Here is a 22,297-nt window from a genome sequence, read left to right as displayed (position 1 = left end):
ATTCGCTTGGACCACATCTTCATTGTTCATGCCAAGAGATAGATTGCAGAGAGAACAAAAAGTAAAAACAAATCTAGAAGCAAGGGTACAAGGCTCCCAGTCCCACAAGTGTTAAACATGGGCTTATCTTCGGCGCCGCAGTGAAAGCATTGGGGACGCTCCATGTATGATGTTGTAATATGTACGCATTTCCCCTTTAATTAATCAAACAAATAAACTTGACTATGACTATGACCCTAATCTATGGGGCCCCTAAAGCCAGGAAAGGAACAGGGAACTGCCATCTATTATATACTAAAGAATAAAATAAAAGGAGAACCAAATTCTCCAAATTCACATAGGGAAGGGGGGGAAAGGAGGATGCGCTGAAAGGAGCAAAACCTTGGCTCCAAGGGGGGTCATCTGGGTGTAGGGGGCCAGGTCATCTAACTTATGAGGGTCGTTCCGGGGTAAAAGTGATATTTTCAAACCCAGAATGTAAAAATCACCCGCAGTAAAAGATTAATCTTATCATTCTGAGTTCAGGCATATCAAATGTTATTTTCCTATCTTGTTCCCATAGGCCGTAATGCTCATAAGATGTTATGAGCAAACTCCCCATTGTATCCTTTGGGGACAGATAGACTTACAATAGTGAAAAAAGAAATTGCAAGCATTTCACTATCAGGACATGCCACATACATCAGGGCATGTCCTACCTTTCACAGACACTGCACCCTGCCCACAGGGGTACCATGGGCCTACCTTCGGGGTGACTTACATGGAAGAAAGGGGAAGGTTAGGGTCTGGCAAGTGGGTGCACTGGCCAGGTCGACATGGCAGTACTAGACTGCACACAGGCACTGCAGTGGCAGGCCTCAGACCTTGTTGCAAGGCTGCTTGTGTAGGTGACATAATCAGTGCTGCAAGACTACTAGCTATAGATAAGGGTACACCCAAATAAGCCACTGGGGCCTGGGTAAAGGACAGTACAATTATAAACCAAAAAGTTAACTAAATTGCCATGTGCCACCCTGATCTGGATGGTGAAGATGTAGTATATGGGCCCGTAGGTTCCAAACGCAGAGAGAGGGTTACAGGCACCTAAAAAAACAAAGTATGTGCCATTAGGGAAATGTATCAAGTACAGTAGAGAATGCATTAAGAGTTGTTATAAGGCCGAACCAATGCACTTATAGGGTGGCGCATGGTAATTTACAAACATTTTTGGTTTATAATTTATAAAACTTTACGCAAAGTATTTAAACATTAAGAATCTTTTTAAAATTTCCCAGTCCTGAGGAAGACCCCACTGTAAGGACATAAGCAACCTACTACTAATTGGGGTCGAAAAGTCGTGTATTACCGTCCTGTGCCAGTTTGGCCAACAGTGCTTTTTCACTGTGGCATTGTTTCAAACGATGGCAATGTATTGTGTTATTATTGGTATACACCCGTTACAACGGATCTTTTACTCCGCAGACCCATTACAACGCGACCATTACTCCGCATACCATTACAACGCATTGCGCTGGGGGGCGCTCTAGGATAGGTAATAAGTATAATTTACTATCCAACACCTTCCCTAGGGTCCACGGGGACTGGAGTTAGAATAGTAAATTATACTTACCACTATCCAGCGCCCCAAGGCGCTATGCGTTGTAACGGTATGCGGAGTAAAAGTCGCGTTGTAATGGTCTGCGGAGTAAAAGTATGCGTTATAACGTCATACATCCGTTATTATTTAGCTAAAAGGCAGAATGAAGCCATTTTGTATTTCCAAACCATGTTGTGATGGATATATTGTCACTACCTTTCCTTTCACTTTCTCAACCCTCACTTAGTGCACATAATTTCATCCCTTCCCCTTCTGAATGGGGCACATCTGTGATACACTGTTTACCAGAATAATTACTGGATCATGATTATTTCATGCTGCTCGATATGATTAAACATTATTGATCACAAATACATTGAGTATGATTTTATTAATGCCTGATGACATTTAAGTTTGTGTGTTCTTAAATATTTTTTTCTATTGGGACCTACTGTTCACTGTACTGGCAAGACTACTAGCAGCATTTGTTTTACAGGCCCTGGGCACACACAGTGCACTGTACTAGGGACTGACTAGTAAATCAACTATGCCAATCCTCTGACCCAGATGAACTACCGCCCCATCTACCTCCTCCCTTTCCTGGCCAAGGTATTGGAATCCTATGTGGCAAATTGCCTTTGCTCATTCATGAACAGACTCACTATCTGGACACTAGGCAAGCAGTCTTCCAACCTGAACATTCAACTGAGACAGTGATATTGAATGTATTGTATGAGCTGCAGAGGGGATCAAATAGGGGCACTCCGCTGGCCTTGGTGTTATTGGACCCGTCAGCTGCCTTTGACACGGTCGACCATGGTATCCTGGAGGACCATGTCAGAGAAGCAGGTATCCAGCCCTCAGCTGCATCACATCCTTTTTGGAGGATCGTTTACAGTTGGTTAAATCTCCCATTTTACTGCACCTAATATGAAGATCATGTGCAGGGTACCCTAGGGCTCCTCATTATCCCCGTACCTGTTTAACTTGAACCTACTCCCTCTTATACTGTCCTTAAGAGAAAGGAATGTGAGTATATTTAATTATGCAGACAAACTGGAATTAATATCCTCCATTGATAATACTCCGGATTCCATATCCGAATTTCAAGCCATCACGCTGCATATCTGTAACTTGATGAACATCAATCATTTGAAATTGAACCCAGACAAAACTGAGCTGGGTTTGATAGGTGGCATTTGTAACCCCTGGAGCCCACATTTCTGGCCAGCTGAGCTGGGCTCCCTCTCCATCCTCCTCTGCTAAAATCCTCGGAGTCACAATCAATTGCAACTTATACATGAAGTCTCAGATTGGATACGTAGTCTCCATCTGGTTTTTTCAGCTATGAAAAATAAGCAGATTTCTCACTAGTGAAACCCTGGTGCAGGTAGTCTTAGCTCTGGTCATGTCCCACATCGATTATGCTAATTCCCTATACTTCGTCCTGCCCGCTTACCTAATAAAGAGACTGCAACTTGTGCAGAATCATGCCGCAAGACTTATTTATAGGCAGCCCAGATGGCAACATGCTTCCCCTCTCATGAAGAAGCTACATTGGCTTCCTGTACTCCAATGATGTATCTTTAAAATCGGCTGTCTAATTTTCAAATCACTACACGGCGCTTGCCCAGAATTTATCTCAAATATCATTCAGACATATACACCTACCCGCAATCTGCGTTCAGCCCACACAAATTTGCTGGCCATCCCTTATTACATATCAAAACGGTTAGGTGGCAGCAGATTCACGGTGCTGGCCCCCGCTTTTGGAATACCCTGCCCCCTGACATCAGATCCTGCACTGATCTGTTGAGATTCAGGAAGCTCCTCAAAGCATGGCTTTTTACTCCGGCAAATGAATAACCTCAAACATGGCTGCTCATTCAGACATCTGACTATCCGTCCAGGAGTCCTGTCACTCCTATAGTTAGCGCCAAGGAACCAATTAGTGTACGTGCGCTCTATAAATAATTTTAACGTAACATAACAATCATGGTATCACCAATCCATAACAACAATTTACAAAGGGAGCACTTGCATTTTGGCACTGAACAGCAGCGGCAAGGTGTCCAAAACACCTACACCAGCGAAACAAAATCCAACACACAGCAAAAACACAGCAGACAAAGGCTAAAATACAGGGGAAAACTACGCGAATGATACTACAATCTGATCATCTGCGCTGCTAGTTGGCCTCTGGGCTGATGGGCCAGTTTCTCACTGGCACTGCCAGTCCCAGGTACTGAGGCAACTCCACAGTCTCACAAGGCCAACAAACTGGTCCTCCGCACGGTGTGGGATGCGTTGATCTGCCAACTGGCATTTCTAGCAAGCACAAAGGGTAGGCCTCCTTCTCAGCCAGGTTCCAGATAAAGGGGAACCGGCAGCGAGAAACTACCAACATCCATACCAGTCTCAAGGGTCCAGGGTACCTGAAAGCACTGGCTACAGGGACCTACTATGTCATGGCAACATGCAACACAGGCAGAGGATAATTCATTCAAATGTCACACATATCAGTCGGAAACCTTGGCAGCTATGCAGGTTCTAACAAAAAGCAAAACCTTTTATCTGACCTATATTTCTTTAATGCGACCTCTTAGGTTCTAACATGCCAACTACCCATCACAAAATAAGAAATTACCAGAACAGTTTGTATCATTCATTATTTTGCATCTCTGTCATTTATTCATTATATTTCATTGTTATCAAAGTTTTCTTTCAAATATACATAAAAACATACATTTATATATTTTTGGGGAAAGTTATTTTCCTTTCTTTTTCGTAAACATTAATTATAAAGATATATAAATATGGCATTATCTGTACAAATGATTACCTTTTCAATAATGCAGTGTACAATTCATTGAAAAGACATATATATTACCCCACAAAAGAAATGTTCAACAGAATCACGCTTACCAGTCACACTACTCTCATTCATAATTAAAAGAAGAAGAGATCCAACCCCATGAGGGGTCCCACAAATGTATAAAGTGGGAACTCTTCACTGCTGGAAGATCTTAGCCATCATTTATGTGAAATGACATTGCCTCTCTGGGGCCGTTCCTCATGGGAACTATTTTGGTCTACGCGCGTTTCGCTGGCAGAACCACCACCAATCTATGTTAAAAAATGTATCTCAAACAACAAACCAAATGGATTGATCTGTGGGGTAATAAAGAAAATGTGTTGTTGGGTGATGGCAAACATAAAATTATCATTCAACAAAATATACTTTTTAGACCCATATTACTATACCCTCACCATTCTGTGTTAAGATCTTTGTGCATTAATAGCAAAATTGTGATGTGTAGTCTATCACCCATAGGTTTTTACCGCATCTGTTGTATTCAGTGTTATGCATAAGAATTTGAAAATGCATGTTGCATACTGCCAGAGGTCGAGAACATGTGAGAGTCATGTCACATCAGGGAAAATAGGAAGTAACTTCAACCGGAAAAAGTGTGATAGGGAGGGAAGAGCCTTATTATTGGCTCTCGCAAGTGAAGAGAAGTTGATGATGTCATGCTGTCTTCATGCACACAGGCTAATTTGTTGCCCCTATGGGATTACCTGTGGCTCAAACCAGTGAGGGAATAAAACAATTCTGATATCCGCTCCTGCAGCAGCACACTTGCAAATCCCATACATGACAGTAGACCTGATGCATGCTGCAGCAGATGGTATTGAGAGAAATGTATTTTCCCTATTATTTTTTAAAAGTCTACCAGTTTCCTCTTCCAAAATAATGGCATATGACACCTCAAAATGAAATCTTAATAAAATAACCCAAGACTACAACATGTGGTGCCTGATGACGTTATGTAATCTGGTACATGTATAAAACATGCACACGATATGGTTACTAGCGTGGCTTTTTGGTGGGCCTAGGTGACAGGCCCCGAACCCGGAGTTTGACCCGTGGTTGTGGTTGGACGCTAAATGGGGCTCTGAGAAGGTACCGGTGTGTGTGCCTCATCTGACAGGATTTTCGGAAGCCCAAAGCGTTGGCCGAAACTTACCTAAAAGATATGTCTTCCTTTCCTTTCTAAGGACAAATGCGTCATCATCACTTAATAGCAGGCCGGTTAATAAACTGAGGATCCTATTGGCTGATAACCATGTCGATTTAAAAACTCCGGGTAGCTCACCACTGAGAAAAACAGCGATTGGCTCCTTGCTATAGTGAGTCGTCGATTTGTGGGCGGGACTAAAGATTTGTGAGCGGGAAAGTTGAGCGTCGTTATCCTCGCGCAAGGCTATCTTCGAAGTCTGAGGTAAAGGAAGACGTAAGAGAAAATGTAGACCGGAGAGGCGGGAAAGACAATTCAATAGTAGGAGAGAATCTAAGTTTATGTGGGTGGTGGGTAATCTTACATTATGGGAAGTAGAGATTATACGGCATTTGTACAGGTCAGGTGGTCAAAGCGAGGTGCCATTTTGAGTGAAGTAAAACAATTGAAAGGGTGCAGCATTTAAAAAAAAAATGTTTTGTGGCCGCTATTCATCTTAAGTGGATAACGTGCACCCTCTGCAGGCTATTCCTGGGTTTTTTCGCAAAGTATTTGTCGCCCATCTAATTTTCTATTTAACGTTTTGTTCATGTTAATTTGGAATCTCCTCTTTGCAAAATACTCATCTTTTGTTACTTTCTATTGCTCTTACGCTATTGTTAACCTACATGTTCATCATTTATACACATTCTAAACAAGTGCCCCAGGTCTTGCATTTGTTTACACCAGTGATTCGGGTTTGTTTTGCTACAAACTGGTATGTGTAAAATCCTCTCTGTATTTTACCGTGACAGCTCTGCTTGACTGCTTCTCTTTATTAATCATTTTGAATTGTTGGAGCAGTTACCAGCTGGGCCGTTTTTTACCTGTCTGTATGTTTAGGTCTAGGAGTAGTCGGTAAAAATATTAGGGAAAAAAATGTATCCGGTGTTTCTTCCGTTCCGGATCATACATCTGAAACATCACCTATATACACAGCGACAGACACATCATTTTGTTACAAAGCATGTAAGAGCTGTTTAAATTATTCCAGAGTGATTGGTAGAGCAAACAGAGGCCTAATTACTATATTACAATTAATCCTGGTAATTTTGCAGGGATTAACTGGTTTTGGCTAGTCCAGAATAGTAGGGGAAAGATGGCAGCCTCTGATAGCTCTTAACTAATGTTGGATTGCTTTTATTCTGGTATTTGTCGTTTCCATTTAATAGGGAAATCTCCCAGTTTACAATGATTTGCTTAGGGATGGTACTAGTATTGTCATAAAAATAACGGCGTTGTTAGTAAAATATGGATGTATGACATTACAACGCATGCTTTTACCACGCATGCCTTTACAACGCGGTATTTACAACGAATACCTTTACAACGCATAGTGCTTTGGGGCGCTGGTTAGTGAATAGTATAATTTACTATTCCAACTCCAGTCCCCGGGGATAGTAGGGAAGATGTTGGATAGTAAATTAAATCTATTCCCTATCCTAGAGCGCCCCCTAGCGCAATGCGTTGTAATGGTTTGCGTTGTAAAAGTTGTGCCGTAAAGGCACTGCGTGGCAAAAGTTGCGTTGTAAAGGATGTTTCCCGTAAAATATTAGCCAAGTAGCAACACTGTTTGCAATTAGTGTATTAGGCTTTCATTTTGAGGAGCCCGTTTAATTGTGATAAGTGCGATAACTTCTCTCATGGCACATCGCATTACCTCATCATCCCTCCCTCGCTTCTATTCCTTACATAGTCGAGGCAACCCTGCCTCACCAGACACTCATACCACGTGATTTTATCACGCGGGGGCTATAAGTAGCCCCCACCCCCCCCTCAAACCTCCTGTTTTTCTTTTGTCTCACCTGTTGAGACGCGCGTACCACGCGCTGGCCGTTTGCGGTGCTGCGGTCTTCTTTCTTCGATGGTTTTCTTCTGGATGGATTTCTTCGTGGTTGGGGCTCTGGGGGGGCTCTTCTCCCGTGTTTTCTTCGGCCTGCGGGGCCTGGCGGTGCCAGCCTGGGCAGCGCTGTGCCTTCGCTCGCCGTGTCTGTGGCTTGCGGTGCTCCCTTGCCAGTGGAGTGGGCGGGTCCAGATGACGGAGTCACCGGCCCTGTGTGGCTGGGGCTGTCTTTCCGGGTTGGAGGCCGGACTGGGAAGCGGCGGCAGGGGGATTTCGTGAGGCTTCCTTTCTGCTCTTCTGGACAAAGTAAGGGCCTCGTATGAGGCCGTTTTTTTATCGTTTTTCATGGGATTTTTGATTGGTTTTCTGTGTTTCAGGGGTGGGGGTCTGCTTTTCTCTCCTTTTTCTTGATTGGATTTTGAGCGTTTTTCCTTCTTATATTTGTACCTGTTGATTGGTTCCTGCTACTGGCTCCTCCCTATTCAAGCTGCTTGGGCAGTGCTTTCTGTTTTTACTGGATTCATTATGTCGAAGCGTGCTTCCAAGCGCAGGCATGTTTTGTCCTCCTCCTCCTCTAACGAAGATGAGCCGATTCCTGCTCGTCGGACGAGGTCCCAGGGTCCGGTGGACTCTGCGACACTGCTTTCTGCTTCTGAGGTCCAGGCCACGATTGAGGCGGCGGTGGCGCGCTCTCTGGAGTCCAGGGTTCCTGCCAAGCGCAAGTCTTCTCGTCCTGCGGTGGGTCCGGTGGACTCTCCCTCTGAGGACTCTTCTTCTTCTGGCGCTGCCCTTCCCTCTACCGGGAAGTTTGTGCGTAGGGAAGAGGTCCCTGCGATTCTCCAGCACATTAGGGAGAACTTGGGGTTTTCCCCATTTACTGCGCCTGAGGGGTCGGATGAAATTTTTCCTCAGTATGTTAAACCCCCTGTTCTCGCAATGCCTTGTCATCGGCGCATCAAAGACTTGATTTTTGGGGAATGGCGCAATCTGGAGCGCTCCTCGGTTCCTCGTTTTTTGCAGAAGCTGTACTCCTTGGAGGAGGGGGAGATTTCTCTTCCTCACTCTGTCAAAGTGGATGCCATGTTGGCCACCCTGATTGGTCGTACAGCGATTAATCCTGAGGATTGTTCTCCGGATGATGCTACGGATAAGAAGGTGGATGGGGCGCTGAAGAAGGCCTTTTCTGCTGGTAACTTGTCCATGCTTGCTGGCATTTATTCTGCTTATGCGGCTCAGTCGTTGGTATCTGACTTTGGGAAACTGGCCACGGCTATCCAGGATGAGTCGGACTGCTCTGAATTGCTTTTCCACATGGAACAACAGGCCAAGCTCTTGGCTGACGTATCTTCGGATGTGCTTCGTTCTTCTGCCATGGCTTCTGGTTCCTTAGTCCTGGCTCGGAGGAACCTGTTGATGCGGGACTGGAAGGCGGATTCTTCGGAGAAGTCCACACTCCTTAAGATCCCCTTTGACGGCAAGTTGCTTTTTGGTGAGCAGCTGGACGGTATGATCACTAAGGCTTTTAAGGACCGTAAACATGCTCTGCCTTACATGGGCAAGCCGTCTGCATCTCGATCTCGCCGCTTCTGGAATCCGGCGCCTTCCTCTGCCTCTTCTTCCCAGTCTTCCAGACAATCCTCTAGGGCCTTTTCGGACCGTCGGCGTAAGTTCCAGCCCAAGAAGGCGGCTTCCGTGCCTGGTCCCAGGGGTTCGTCGGATGCCTTCAAGCGGAAGTCCTGACAACGATGGAGTGGCCGCCTTAAGACCTGTGGGCGGCAGGCTGTTGTTTTTCCTGGAGGCTTGGAATCTGGATGTGACGGATCGCTGGGCATTGAGTGTTGTCAGGAGAGGTTATGCTATCGACTTTGTCGCGATTCCTCCCGGTTGGGGCACCATCCGTACTCCTGTCCCCAAGTCCCTGGTGAAACGAATGGCACTTCTGGATGGTGTTCGGGATCTTCTGGAGAAGAGGGCGATCGTCCCTGTCCCCCTGGCTCAGCGAGGTCAGGGTTGTTATTCCATTTTGTTTCTGGTCTAGAAGGTCTCAGGGGGTTTCCAGCCTGTTCTGGACCTCAAGAGGGTGAATGGTTGGGTTCGGACCGTTCCCTTCAAGATGGAGACCTTGCAGTCCATCATTCCTTTGGTGGGGGTCTGGGACTTCATGACTTTTATCGGTCTGCAGGATGCCTATCTTCATGTTCCGGTGACTCGCAGTCATCAGAAGTTTTTGCGTTTTGCGATAGGCGACTCTCACTTCCAGTTTGCGGTTTTGCCATTCGGGCTGAAGTCCGCTCCGCGAGTCTTCACCAAGCTTCTGGCTCCTTTGGTCGCTTTGGTCCAGACCCAGGGAATATTTCTCCATCCTTACCTGGACGATTGGTTGGTCCATGCTCCCTCATTCCGGTTGGCTCTCAGTCACACGGAGATGGTCCTGGCTGTTTTGAGGGGGCACGGCTTTCTTATCAATATGGAGAAATCCTTCCTTGTTCCATCGCAGGATCGTCTCTTCATTGGGGCTCGATTTCGAACGGATTTGGGGGTTGTTACTCTGCCCGAGGCTCGGGTGGTAAAGATCCAATCCCACATTCTGTCTCTTCTGTCCGGTCCAGTTCAGGTGGCGGGTCGTTGGCTCCAGGTGCAGGGAGACATGACGGCCAAGGTCTTTCTGGTTCCATGGGCCCGGTTTCATTTGCACACTCTGATGACTCATGTTCTGGCGCACTGGTCTCCCCATTGCCTTCCCCTCTCTTCCCCGATTCCGATGTCCCCTCTGATCCTGATGGCTCTGGGTTGGTGGTTGGTTCGGGATCATCTTCTGAAAGGGGTCTCTCTCTCTCCTCCGGTTCCCGTGGTGGTCACCACGGATGCTAGCCTCTCGGGGTGCGGGGCCTGGCTTGGGGGTTCATCTGACCAGGGGCTTCTGGTCCCCCTCTCAGGGCAGGAGGTCATCAAATTGGAGGCTGTCCGTCTGGCCATGTTGGCCTTCTCCCGGTTTCTGCTGAATTCAGTTGTTCTGGTTCCGACGGATAATGTCACTGCCATGGCTTACGTGAACATGCAGGGGGGGACGAGGTCCTCGTCTCTGGCTCTGGTGTCGTCTCAGTTGTTCGGTTGGGCAGAGTCTCATCTCGTGGCTCTCTCGGCTATTCACATTCGGGCGGTATCCAACTCCCTGGCGGATGCTCTCAGCAGGGCCATCCCGTCTTCTGTGGATTTCTGCCTCCGTCAGGAGTTGTTTGTGGCTCTGACGAGGCGTTGGGGTGTTCCGGTGGTGGACCTCTTTGCTTGTCGGGGCGATGCCTTGGTGGCCCGGTTTGTGTCCCGCAGCCGGGAGGGTTCGGCCTGGGCAGTGGATGCTCTCTCTTGCCCTTGGCCTCGCGGGCTTCTGTGTGCCTTTCCTCCCTTCCCTCTTCTTCTCCGCTTCCTGCTTCGGGTCCGTTCCTTGGGGCCTCCGGTGATTCTGGTGGCTCCGGCTTGCCCTCGTGCCTCCTGGTTTCCTCTCCTGGTGGAGATGAGGTCGGAGGTGGAATGGTTCCTGCCTCTGTCGCCGTCCCCGTTGGTGTTCCCGGTGTTGCAGAGGGATGTTCTGGTCAGGATGCGCTTAGCGGCTTGGAGGTTGAACGCTTAGGTTTGCTGAGTAAGGGTGTTCCGGCTGGCTTGGCCTCTACTCTGCAGGCGACTAGGCGCCCGTCTACCAACAAGTCTTACCTGAGACACTGGCGTTCTTTCAGTCAGTGGTGTCATGACAGGGGTTTGGACCCTACTTCCTCTTCTTTGTTTGAGGTGATGCTTTTTCTCCAGGAGGGTGCTGCTTTGGGCTTGAAAGTTTCTTCCCTTCGTTTGCAGTGGGCTGCGATTAGGGCGTTCCGGAGCTCTTGGGGCAATCTCTCCGATCCTGATAAATTGGTTGGTCGCCTTTTTAAGGGTTTGGGTAATGTTCTCCCTGTCCCTCTGCGGCATTTTCCCACCTGGGATCTGTCTCTGGTCTTGGACGCTCTGATGTCCCCTCCCTTTGAGCCATTGTTTTCTGTGGATCTGCGCCATTTGTCCTTCAAGACCTTCTTTTTGGTGGCCATTTCCTCTGCTCGCCGCCTGGGTGAGCTGGGCGCTCTCTCTTCCAAGCATCCTTTTTGTCAGATTTTTGAGGACAGGATTATTTTGAGGCCTCTCCTTTCCTTTCGTCCTAAAGTGGATTCTCAGTTCCACGGGATCAGGAGTTGGTTCTTCCTTCCTTTTTTGATTCTCCTGTGTCTGAGTCTGAGGTGCGGCTGCACTCTTTGGCTGTTCGGCGGGCTCTTCTGATCTATTTGGAGCAGGTTGCTCCTTTCCGTTTGTCTGATTCACTTTTTGTTAATTTTGGGCCTGTGAATCAGGGTTTGCGTCCTTATAGTCCTTCCTTGAGTCAATGGGTTCGGTCTCTGATTTCTTTGGCGTACAGGGCGTCTGGGCACCTTTCTCCTTTGGGGGTTCAGGGTCGTTCCACTCGGTCCATGGCAGCATCTTGTGCGGAAGTCCAAGGAGCTTCCATTTCGGAGATTTGTCGGGCTGCCACCTGGGCTTCACCGTTGACCTTTGCCTCTCATTAGCGGGTTGGCCAGGAGGTTGACCGGGCTGACGTTTTTGGGTTCAGGGTTCTTTCCACTATTGTTCCTGAGTAGTGGTTTTTCCCTGTTTTCTGTGTTTTTTAATAAACCTGTTTTTGTGCATACCTTATTGGTTGTCCTGTTTGGCTTTGTACTTCTCGACTACGTAAGGAATGGAAGCGAGGGAGGGACGATGAGGTAATGTCTCAATTACTTACCGGTAATTGCATTACTCTGAGTCCTACTCCCTCGCTTCCATTACTTACATCCCTACCTCCCTCCCTGGTAGTCCGGGCCAACCAATTGGTATGGTTCGGTCTCTGTGGTAATACAGGAGGTTTGAGGGGGGTGGGGGCTACTTATAGCCCCCGCGTGATAAAATCACGTGGTATGCGTGTCTGATGAGGCAGGGTTGCCTCGACTACGTAAGTAATGGAAGCGAGGGAGTAGGACTCAGAGTAATGCAATTACCGGTAAGTAATTGAGACATTTATGAGTTTTGTGATAAATATCGGTAGGATAAACCTGCCAATATGTTTCAGGGGAAAATAGTCATTATTTGCCGGAACATGCAGATTTGGGTATGTTAAGACCCGGAACCCTCATGTTAGTCCCTGAAAACTCATAATTGGGTGGTAGTTATTGCGCCTGATAAATTCCAACTTGGCATAGTCTGATGTTTTTCATGTGTGATAATATCACAAGAGAGCAATCTCTGGCCTTGGACATTTTTACCTCCAATCCATTTACACTTTCATGTGGGGTCTCACGGATCTTCACTAAGTCCGACCTTATTTATTGCTATATCATCCCTTTAATCAAATACGTTTGATCCTGTAGTGCCTATATCACCCCATTAATTGAATTAGTTTTATCCTGTGGCTTCTCAGCATTTTCCTATGCCTCTGATACCCAGGGCTTGAGTCGGGGTACCACCCGGGTGGACGGCGTCCCCACACTTATTTTACCAGGTTTTTACTGGGTGGACGCCGTCCCCCCTGCCCAAAAGATGGAGCCGGTACCCGAGTCTGCAGCTGCGCGCGAATGATAGCCTTTAAATGCACCAGGTGCTCAGACTAATCTCCCCTTCCACCTCGCGCCCTCCTCTTGCCAGCCTTTCTCAGAGCACAGCCGAGGCGCCAAGGCTTCAACGAGCTGCGCTGTGTTGTGTTTTGAGTAACTGCCACTTATTGCAGTATTATCCCTCTACTTGTATCTTGTATGAATTCACACATTTCAGACTGAGACCCGCAATTTTCGTGATGTCACTTACAGTGACACCACCTAACTTGGAGCGTCCCCCCCACTTCTTTTTTTAGGACTTGTGCCCTGCTGATACCTAAATAGTGGTATTGGTGTCTACTGAACCCGATAAAGTGGCCAAAAATTTCAGAATGTGCATGACGAGGATCGCAAGCTGGATACAGAAGAATTTTTTATAATTACATGCAGAAAAGATAGAGGTACTCCTATTCAGCAAAGACCATTCATTCTGGAATTACTGTTGGTGGCCACCCAGCCTTGGGCTCCTTCCACTTTCTGTTCAGAAAGCTAAATATGTGCAGGTCATTTTTTACTCAAATCTCAATTTCATTGGTCATTCTAAATAGGTGGCATCATTCTGTTTCCTTTTGTTAACATTTTTAAAGATAATCCTGCCTTTTCTTCCCTTGGAGCTCAGACAAACAGTTATCCTAGCTCTTGTTATATCTAAAATAGATTACCGTAGTGCTCTCTATGTGGGCTCCCAAGCACGCCTTCTCAACAAGTTACAAACCGTCCAAAACGCTGCAGTAGTTTTCCCAAATTCAGCTCTGCTTCAAAAGCCATTACAGATCTTCATTGGCTGCCCATAAGGACAAGGATAACGTTTAAAGCTCTATGCCAGGTCCATAGGGCACTGCATGAAGTTGGTCCTCCTTTCTTCAGGATGTTTTTAAATTGTACAGGCCTTCTTGTAATCTACAGTCTAGCAATGTCAGGCAGGTATGTGACCCAGGAGAAAAATATATCATTTGGAAGGAAGAAGTTTCTCATATTCTACGCTAAATGGTGGAATTCTTTACCTACTCATCTTAGAGGCTAGCCTAATCTATTTAAGTTCATGAAGGAACTGACAACTTTTTTGTTTAGTACCATAGCCTAATAGTTATTTTAGCTGCCAGCAAAGTCCTTTGTTTTTGCTTATTTCATGCTTTTGGGTTCAAATGACACGAGGCGCCAAGATACCTCTTTGGCAATTGCGCGCTCTATAAAATATATTAACATAACACCAATTACCAGGCCTTTTGTAGTCCTGTTCTGAATGAGTGCAGATGAGTAACAACAGTGGGATGACGAGGACACTTGGAAAACCAAGTACAAGCTGAAATGAGGTTCCAAGGTTTGCAAATAACTAGGATGGGCACAGGAGACAGATTTAGAGGTACAGCTGATTTTGGAAGTATGGTGACAGTTTAGGATGTAGGCTAGATTAGGGGAGGCTATGTTACACTGAGAGCAGCTGTTAAAAAGGGATTGGTCGGTGGGTTGAGTGCGAGGTTTGTCTGTAGTTGTGCTTCGGTGATATTGCCCCAACAGCGACGGGGGGTCTGTATGGTGCGTTGATGTGCGACAGGTTTCCGGAAGGGGAAGTGGATGCAGTGGTGGTAGGTCCAGGTGGGTTCAGAGACATGGCTGAAGGAGACGTGGGGGCTTGAGGAGAAGATGGCGTCGAGCATGTGACCGGTGATGTGGGTCGGCATCGTGACGAGTTTTTCCAGTCCGAGGTTGACGAGGTTGTCTATCAGGGTGGAGAAGTTGCTGTCGTTGTTATTGTTCTCCAGATGGAAGTTCAGGTTTCTGAGGAGGATGTAGTCGGTGGAGGTCAGTTCGTGCATGCTGATGAAGTCGGCGATGGCGTCGCAGAATTGTGGTCGGTGTCCGGGTGGTCTGTAGACGAGGGTGACGCTTAGGGTGGTCTTGTGGTCCGTGTGGATCTGGAAGTGCATGTGTTTGGCGGTGCTAAGAGTGTCATCGGGGTTTGTAGAGACCCTGATGGTCTTCTTGTGGACAATGGCGATTCCTCCTCCGACTCCATTGGTGCGGTCTCTGCGGGCGATCTTGTATTCGTCAGGGATGGCTATGGCGATGTCTGGATAGGAGGCTTCGTTCATCCAGGTCTTGGTCAGGAAGGCGACGTCTGGTGATGCGGTGTCGAGTAGGTCCCAGAGCTCGGCGTGTTTGCGTGCGGAGCGGGTGTTGATCAGGATGCATCAGAGCTGGTTGTGTTCTGTCGTGGCGGTCTTTGAAGGAGGTCCTCTTGGCGGTCCTGATGAGGTGGTGGTGTTGCGGATGGCGTCTTTGTGGGCTGCGCGGCGACTTCTCGCTGTGCCATATGTTCTCCAACTTCTGGCAGGTGCGCTTTGACGCTAGGAGTTCCGGGGTGAACCAGTTGGCTCTCTTGCTGGTGTCTTTGAGGGTTTGCTTTTTCAGCGGGGCGAAGGTGTTGGCGCAGTCGTCCAACCATCGCCTGAGGGAGCGCGCACCATCGTTGGGGTTGGAGGGATTGGTCGGTGGGTTGAGTGCGAGGTTTGTCTGTAGTTGTGCTTCGGTGATATTTCCCCAACAGCGACGGGGGGTCTGTATGGTGCGTTGATGTGCGACGGGTTTCCGGAAGGTGAAGTGGATGCAGTGGTGGTCGGTCCAGGTGGGTTCGGAGACATGGGTGAAGGAGACGTGGGGGCTTGAGGAGAAGATGGCGTCGAGCATGTGACCGGTGATGTGGGTCGGCATCGTGACGAGCTTTTCCAGTCCGAGGTTGGCGAGGTTGTCTATCAGGGTGGAGAAGTTGCTGTCGTTGTTGTTGTTCTCCAGATGGAAGTTCAGGTTTCCGAGGAGGATGGCTATGGCGATGTCTGGATAGGAGGCTTCGTTCATCCAGGTCTCGGTCAGGAAGGCGACGTCTGGTGATGCGGTGTCGAGTAGGTCCCAGAGCTCGGCGTGTTTGCGTGCAGAGCCGATGTTGATCAGGATGCATCGGAGCTGGTTGTGTTCTGTCGTGGCGGGTGTCTCGGTGTCTTTGATGCAGGAGAAACTGCAGTTCAGGCAGGCGAAAGGACCATGGTTGCGCTTTGGGGCGGCCCTGCAGCAGTTGAGGGTCCGTCCTAGGTTGAGAGCATTGAGTGTCCTGGCGTCGTATCGGAGGCGTTCTTCATGGTTCGGGGGCCAGGGGTTCTGGCGCTGGGCACGGTCCAGGCGCAGACGGGCTTGCCTTAGGCGCGCCTTTAGGGCACCCGCTGTCACGGCCGCACAGCGGCCGCCATTTGAGGGGAGGGGGGAGGGAGAAGCAGCTGGGAGGCGGGTGCAGGGGGCAGCCAATGGGCACTGAGGGGGGCAGGGCCGCAGATGATGCAGCGGCAGGAACAGCGAGGGGTGCGAGCAGGGACCACAGGGGAGGGGGGCGGGGTAGAGAAGGCAAAACAGGCAGGGGGCACTGAAGAAGCAAAAAGGGCACACAAGTGCAACAGTTGGCAAAGGCAGGTGGAGCTGCAGTGGGGACAGAGCGACCTACCTGGCAAGGTCAAGGGTTGCTCCCTGGCCCTCTGGAACTGTGGCTATCAGTTGCCCACCTTTCCTACCCTGTTTCTTCTTTTTCTTTTGGGGCTCATCTGCACTTTCTGTTTCTTGAGTGAGACCTGGCATTGGACCAGAACCTCTCTTTGGCTCAGACCAACCTCTAAGTGGTCATTCTCCAGGAGACAATGAAGGGGGAGGTCTTTACTGACTACCATCTTTCTCCATCTAAGGGACCCAGCTATTGCTAGGGACACTACAGCCACAGGCCTAACAGTGACAACCCCTGGGACAGCCCTTACTCTTCTTGTTTCCCCATGGACATACTGGTGTGGGAGTACCAACCTGCATGCTCCACAGAGTGACTGGCACAGGTATCTCTCAGGGCAGTGGCTGGGATTCCATTAACCAGTAGGTGGTGGAAGTGTCTACTCCCCTCTGGAATCTTCAGCTCACTTCTTGGGCCTATTTTCCAGTTGAAGGCTAGGAGGACTTCCTCGTCTGAGGACCCTTCCTCCAAAGCTACACTGTCAACCCCTGGAGCTACACTAGTCACCCCTGGACCTGTACTAGGGATTATGTTTTTAGGACAGCTAGGGTCCTTGGTGTGGTGTCCTGCCTTTTGACAGTTGTGACACCATATTCTGTTGGGATCCCAACTCTTACCTTGGTACCCTGTTTTAGTTTGTGAGGTTTCTTTGGGCCCATCCTCCTGGACAGGTTTTTGGGGGGCTACCTTACTTTTATCTTTAAGGGGTTCACTATCTTACTTGTGGGGAGGCTTTATAACCCCTTTCTTTTGGTCACCCCCAGTGGACGTCCTAGTTACCCTTGTTTGGACCCAGTGGTCTGCCTTCCTTCCCAAATCTTGGGGGGAGAGTGGACCTAGGTCTACCAGGTACTGATGCAACTTCTCATCAATGCAGTTACTTAATATGTGTTCCTTCATAAACTGGTTGTAAATTCCAGTAAAGTCATACACATTGTTTCCAGTTAACCAGCCACTTAGTGTTTTACTGAGTAGTCTACAAAATCAATCCAGGATTGGTTCTGGGTTTTGTGAGCCCCCCTGAATCTAATTCTGTACTCAGTTGTGAGCCCAAATCCCTCAATCAGAGTTCTCTTCATGAGGTCATAAGACCCAGCATCTGTCCCAGAAAGGGTCAGGAGTCTGTCTCTGCAGTTACCAGAGAACAGTTCCCCAAGGAGTGTCCCCCAGAAAGTCTTCTTCCCCCCCCTGGCTTCACAATCATATCATTACCCTCCTCATATTTAGGGACAATCCCTTTGGGGATTTTAGGATCATAAGATTCCTCTCTATCATTATTATTTTGATTTCTAGCACCATTGATGGGTGCTAAACCCATCTCCTTTCTTTCTTTTCTGATCTGTACGCTGAGTCTCCCCCCTAAGGGTAAATCTAAAATTAATAATGGAAGGTTTGATACTATGTGCACCGAAACACATTCATCCCTAAAGGTTGCACTTCGCAGAATCAGGAGAGATCACGAGAAAATGAGAGTTTGCAGGAAGGCGTACAATCTCGCTAGGAAAAACAGTAAGGAAGAAATTAAATTAAAGAACAAGCTTGGACCAAACTCTATGAAGCATCCCTGCGCAAAGATTGTACCTCCAGGCAGGCAGTAAAGGCTCAGTTTTTTGCTAACAATGTGAGAGCAAAGATAAAGGTAGCTATTGATGAGAAATCGTGTATTGATTTTTTCTCCAAGGTTTATAGTAATAAGGGGAACAAGGATACTATCATAGCCCCCAGACTTACAACTATCTGGAGACTCCACTGATTTTTCGCCTATTGATATCTATATCACTCATGATGAAGTTTTGGTGGCCATTAATGCAAGTAAAGGAGGCAAAGCACCAGGCCCCGATGAGGTTCTGCTAGACCTGTATAAATGCACAACAGAGCTCTGGTCCCCTCTGTTAACTCAAGTCTTAGAAGCCTGTTATTTAAAGGGTTTTAGTAAATCCTGGTCTGAGTCTGTGATAATTCCTATCTTTAAAAAAGGGTACCCTGAAAACCCTGCCGGCTATCGACCCATATCCCTTTTAGATTTGCTTATGAAAATAGCAGGAAGGGTCGTTCTGAATAAACTTCGAATGTGGGCAGAAGACAATAATATTCTAAGCCCGGTCAAATATGGTTTCAGGGAGGGGATGGGCACAATTGAGCAGGTTTTACATTTCTCTATTTTACTGGGGAAGTACACCCAAGCAAAGGCTGGGAAGCTTTTCGTGGTATTCTTTTGACCTTACCACCGCTTTTCATTGTGTTGCCCATAGTAGATTGTGGAAAAGTTTAGAGGACTTAAAAGTTGAGCCCCCACAGGTAAAAGTTTTGAGGGAATTATATGCGGGGGCCTCAGCTAAGGTGAGATACATACTAAAGGTTGAGTGCACAAAGCCATTCCGCGTAGAGAGGGGTATCAGACAAGGCTGCATTCCGACCCGTTCCTTTTCACATTATATACCAACACCCTAGAAGAGGAACTGGTGACCAGGGCGAGAGATCCTCCAAAAATTAATAACAAGCCGATTGTCTCCCTTCTCTACACTGACGACGCCGTATTAATGGCTAGAACCCAGCTTGAACTACAGAAAGCCCTTGCCACTTACATTGATTTTATGGATAATCGGGGCCTTAAACTCAATGTAAAGAAAACATTTGTGATTTCATGTGGGAAGGGGAAGAACAAATGTAGTAGTTTGCCAGCCGGGAGAATAGAATCAACCAAATCGTTCTCTTACCATGGTGTTCTATTGGAGGATACAGGTTCCTAGGGACCGGCGGTCAAGAGTAGGACCCTTCTTTTTAAGAGGTCGACTGCGGCGGTGATGACGTTTTGGAAAAAATGGGCAAAAGGCCGCAGGGGATTCTCCTCAAAATCTACCAAGCAAAATGCTTAAGCATCGCAATATATGGGGCTGGAGTCTGGGGTTTTTATGATGTTTCCCCAATTCAGTAAGTAAAAAATGCTTTTTTAAGGTTTATTTTACCTGTTTCCCAGAGCACATCTGTATGTAATTGCCACTGCGAATTAGGGATCTACGATGTAATTAAAATGCAACCAATTTTGCTCTGGCATAGAGTCTGGACCTCCCCCAGTTTAGGGTTGAACCGTGAACTTATTAAGGATTGGATGAGATTGGATCAGGTTAAAAAAATCCCCTGGCTGAATTACATAAGAACATTTTTAAACGATCTGGGTAGACCTGATTTTTACGCTAACCCAGAAACCATGTGCTCTATATCGAGGAAAGAGTTTAAAGTTGTATGTCTGACACATCTTGAGTCTCTTAGAATCGCAGCGGAATTTAAGAAAAGTTTGGTGATCCACCATCAACTGACCCTGGCCAGCTATTCTTTTCAACCTTACCTAGTGTGGTGTATGGGGGGATACAATAGATACATATTGACTAGGTTTAGGTTTGATAGCTTCCATCGTTTGGTTACATTTCCAGCTATCAATGATTGGTCCAGGGATCTCTGTTATTGCCCATGTGATAACATATCCGCACAAACAACAATGCATGTGATCTTTTTTTGTACATTTTATTCTAAGGAACCTGATAGATGGATTATGCCTTTTCTGAAGCAAGAAGCCTGACGGCAATGTCGCCCGGCCTTCCTATACTTACAATTACTGGATAATGTGTATTGTATAGGCATTGTGACTGGACTTTTGAAAAGCATTTTGCGGAAAAGGAAAGCATAATTGTTTAGATTTTCAGTTGTAAATTATGTACTGTTGGGTCAGTCGTTTTTATATATGTATTGTTAATCTTTATCTGTATGAATAGTTTTTTAAACTCTCAATCAATCAATCAATCATAGCATTTATAAAGCACGCTACATACCCGTGGGGTTTCAAGGCGCTGGGAGGGGGGTGGAGTTTACAGCTACTGCTCGAACAGATAGGTCTTGAGGCGTCTTCTGAAGGTCAGTAGGTCCTGCGTCTGCCATAGGTGTAGGTGGAGGGTGTTCCATGTCTTGGCAGCGAGGTGGGAGAAGGATCTGCCGCCGGTGGTGGCTCTGCGGATGCAGGGGACGGAGGCAAGGGCGAGGTCGGCGGATCGTAGCTGGCGAGTGGGGGTGTTGAAGTTGAGGCGGCTGTTGAGGTATGCCGGTCCGGTGTTGTGGAGTGCGTGGATGAGGAGTTTGAAGGTTACTCTCTTGGTGACTGGGAGCCAGTGCAGTTGTTTCAGGTGCGGGGTGATGTGGCTGCGTCGTGGGATGTCGAGGATCAGCTGTGCGGATGCGTTCTGGATGCATTGGAGCCATTTGAGGAGTTTCGCCAAGACTCCTGCGTAGAGGGCGTTTCGGTAGTCCAGTCTGCTGCTGACAAGGGCCTGGGTGACTGTCCTTCTGGTTTCGGTGGGGATCCACTTGTAGATCCTGCGAAGCATGTGAAGGGTGTTGAAGCAGGAGGAGGAGACGGCGTTAACCTGCTTTGTCATGGAGAGGGTGGAGTCGAGGATGACTCCTAAGTTGCGTGTGTGGTCGGTGGGGATGGGTGCTGTTCCTAGCGAGGTGGGCCACCAGGAGTCGTCCCAGGCCGAGGGGGTGGGCCCGAGGATGAGGACATATGTTTTGTCTGAGTTCAGCTTCAGTCTGCTGTTTCTCATCCAGTCTGCGACGGCTGTCATTCCCTCCGGGAGGTTGGTTTTGGCCGTGTGGGGGTCTTTGGTGAGGGAGAGGATCAGCTGGGTGTCCTCTGCGTAGGAGATGATGTTGAGGTTGTGCAGTCGGGCGAGCGGGGCCATGTAAACGTTGATCAGCGTGGGGCTGAGGGAGGAGCCCTGGGGTACGCCGCAGATGATCTCGGTGACTTTGGAGCGGAAGGGAGGGAGGCGGACGCTCTGTGTTCTGCCAGATAGGAAGGAGGTGGTCCAGTCCAGGCCTTTCCTTGTATTCCTGCTTCGTGGAGGCGTGTGCGTAGGGTGTGGTGGCAGACTGTGTCTAAGGCGGCCGACAGGTCCAGGAGGATGAGGGTCGCGGTTTCCCCGTTGTCTGGCAGGCTTCTGATGTCGTCTGTGGCGGCTAGGAGGACTGTCTCGGTACTGTGGTGGCGGCGAAATCCGGACTGGGATGCGTCTAGGATGTTGTTTTCCTCTGCTTTTATGATTTTATTAACAGTCTAAAATCAAATAAAGCATTTTCTGATTCTTTCTTTTTCTAGAGCCAGGAGTCTGAACTCTAGATCCAATCTTTTGGCCAGCCTTGCTAAAAAGCTGTCCTCCTCATTGGGTTTGTCCCCAATGTCCTCACTGGAGCCTGAACCACCTGTGTGACCTCCAGGTCCCCAGGGATTGATGCTTGGAGTTAAGGGTATGGAGGCCCTTTCCTCCCCAGGTATTTTTGGAGGTGGGTTCCGAGCCCTGTCATCCTTATCCCTCTCCTCATCTGATTGATCATCACCATGTTCATATGGGTGGGCCTTGGCATACTCAGCTAGGAGCTCCTGGAAGCTTTGTTTGGTTGGATGCTGGCCCATTGGTATATTTTTAATTTTACATAAGGTCTTTATCTCCTTGAAAGAAAAATGAAGATAAGGTGTGAGGTTGAGCTCCTCTACCATGTCCTGCATGTTAGGGTTATCTTCACTAATAGCTGGTTTCTGTTTTTGAGACATTCTAACAAAAAGTTCTAACACCTCTACCCTTG

The 22,297-nt window shown here is 47.8% G+C and overlaps 1 protein-coding gene and 1 long non-coding RNA gene across 8 annotated transcripts in view; one reads left to right on the top strand and one right to left on the bottom strand.

The window, feature by feature from the left end:
* The window catches only part of LOC144753912 (uncharacterized), an 804,407-nt gene extending 798,778 nt beyond the window's left edge, over positions 1-5,629 (bottom strand). Inside the window, exon 1 of the long non-coding RNA XR_013594598.1 lies at positions 5,605-5,629. This is a non-coding gene — a long non-coding RNA (uncharacterized LOC144753912). The remainder of the gene's footprint in view (positions 1-5,604) is intronic.
* Positions 5,630-5,791: 162 nt separating this feature from the next.
* FBXO47 (F-box protein 47) overlaps positions 5,792-22,297 on the top strand; it is a 1,641,665-nt gene continuing 1,625,159 nt past the window's right edge. For 4 of the 7 annotated variants that reach the window (XM_078645633.1, XM_078645631.1, XM_078645630.1 and 1 more), the window contains exon 1: positions 5,849-5,916. The gene's annotated coding sequence lies outside the window, so the exon portion shown is untranslated. The other 3 variants (XM_078645626.1, XM_078645627.1, XM_078645628.1) reach the window with 3 other exon arrangements.

The sequence above is a fragment of the Lissotriton helveticus genome, chromosome 5_1, assembly GCF_964261635.1.
Source record: "Lissotriton helveticus chromosome 5_1, aLisHel1.1, whole genome shotgun sequence".
NCBI classification, from domain to species: domain Eukaryota; kingdom Metazoa; phylum Chordata; class Amphibia; order Caudata; family Salamandridae; genus Lissotriton; species Lissotriton helveticus.
This window is presented reverse-complemented; position numbering and strand designations above follow the sequence as displayed.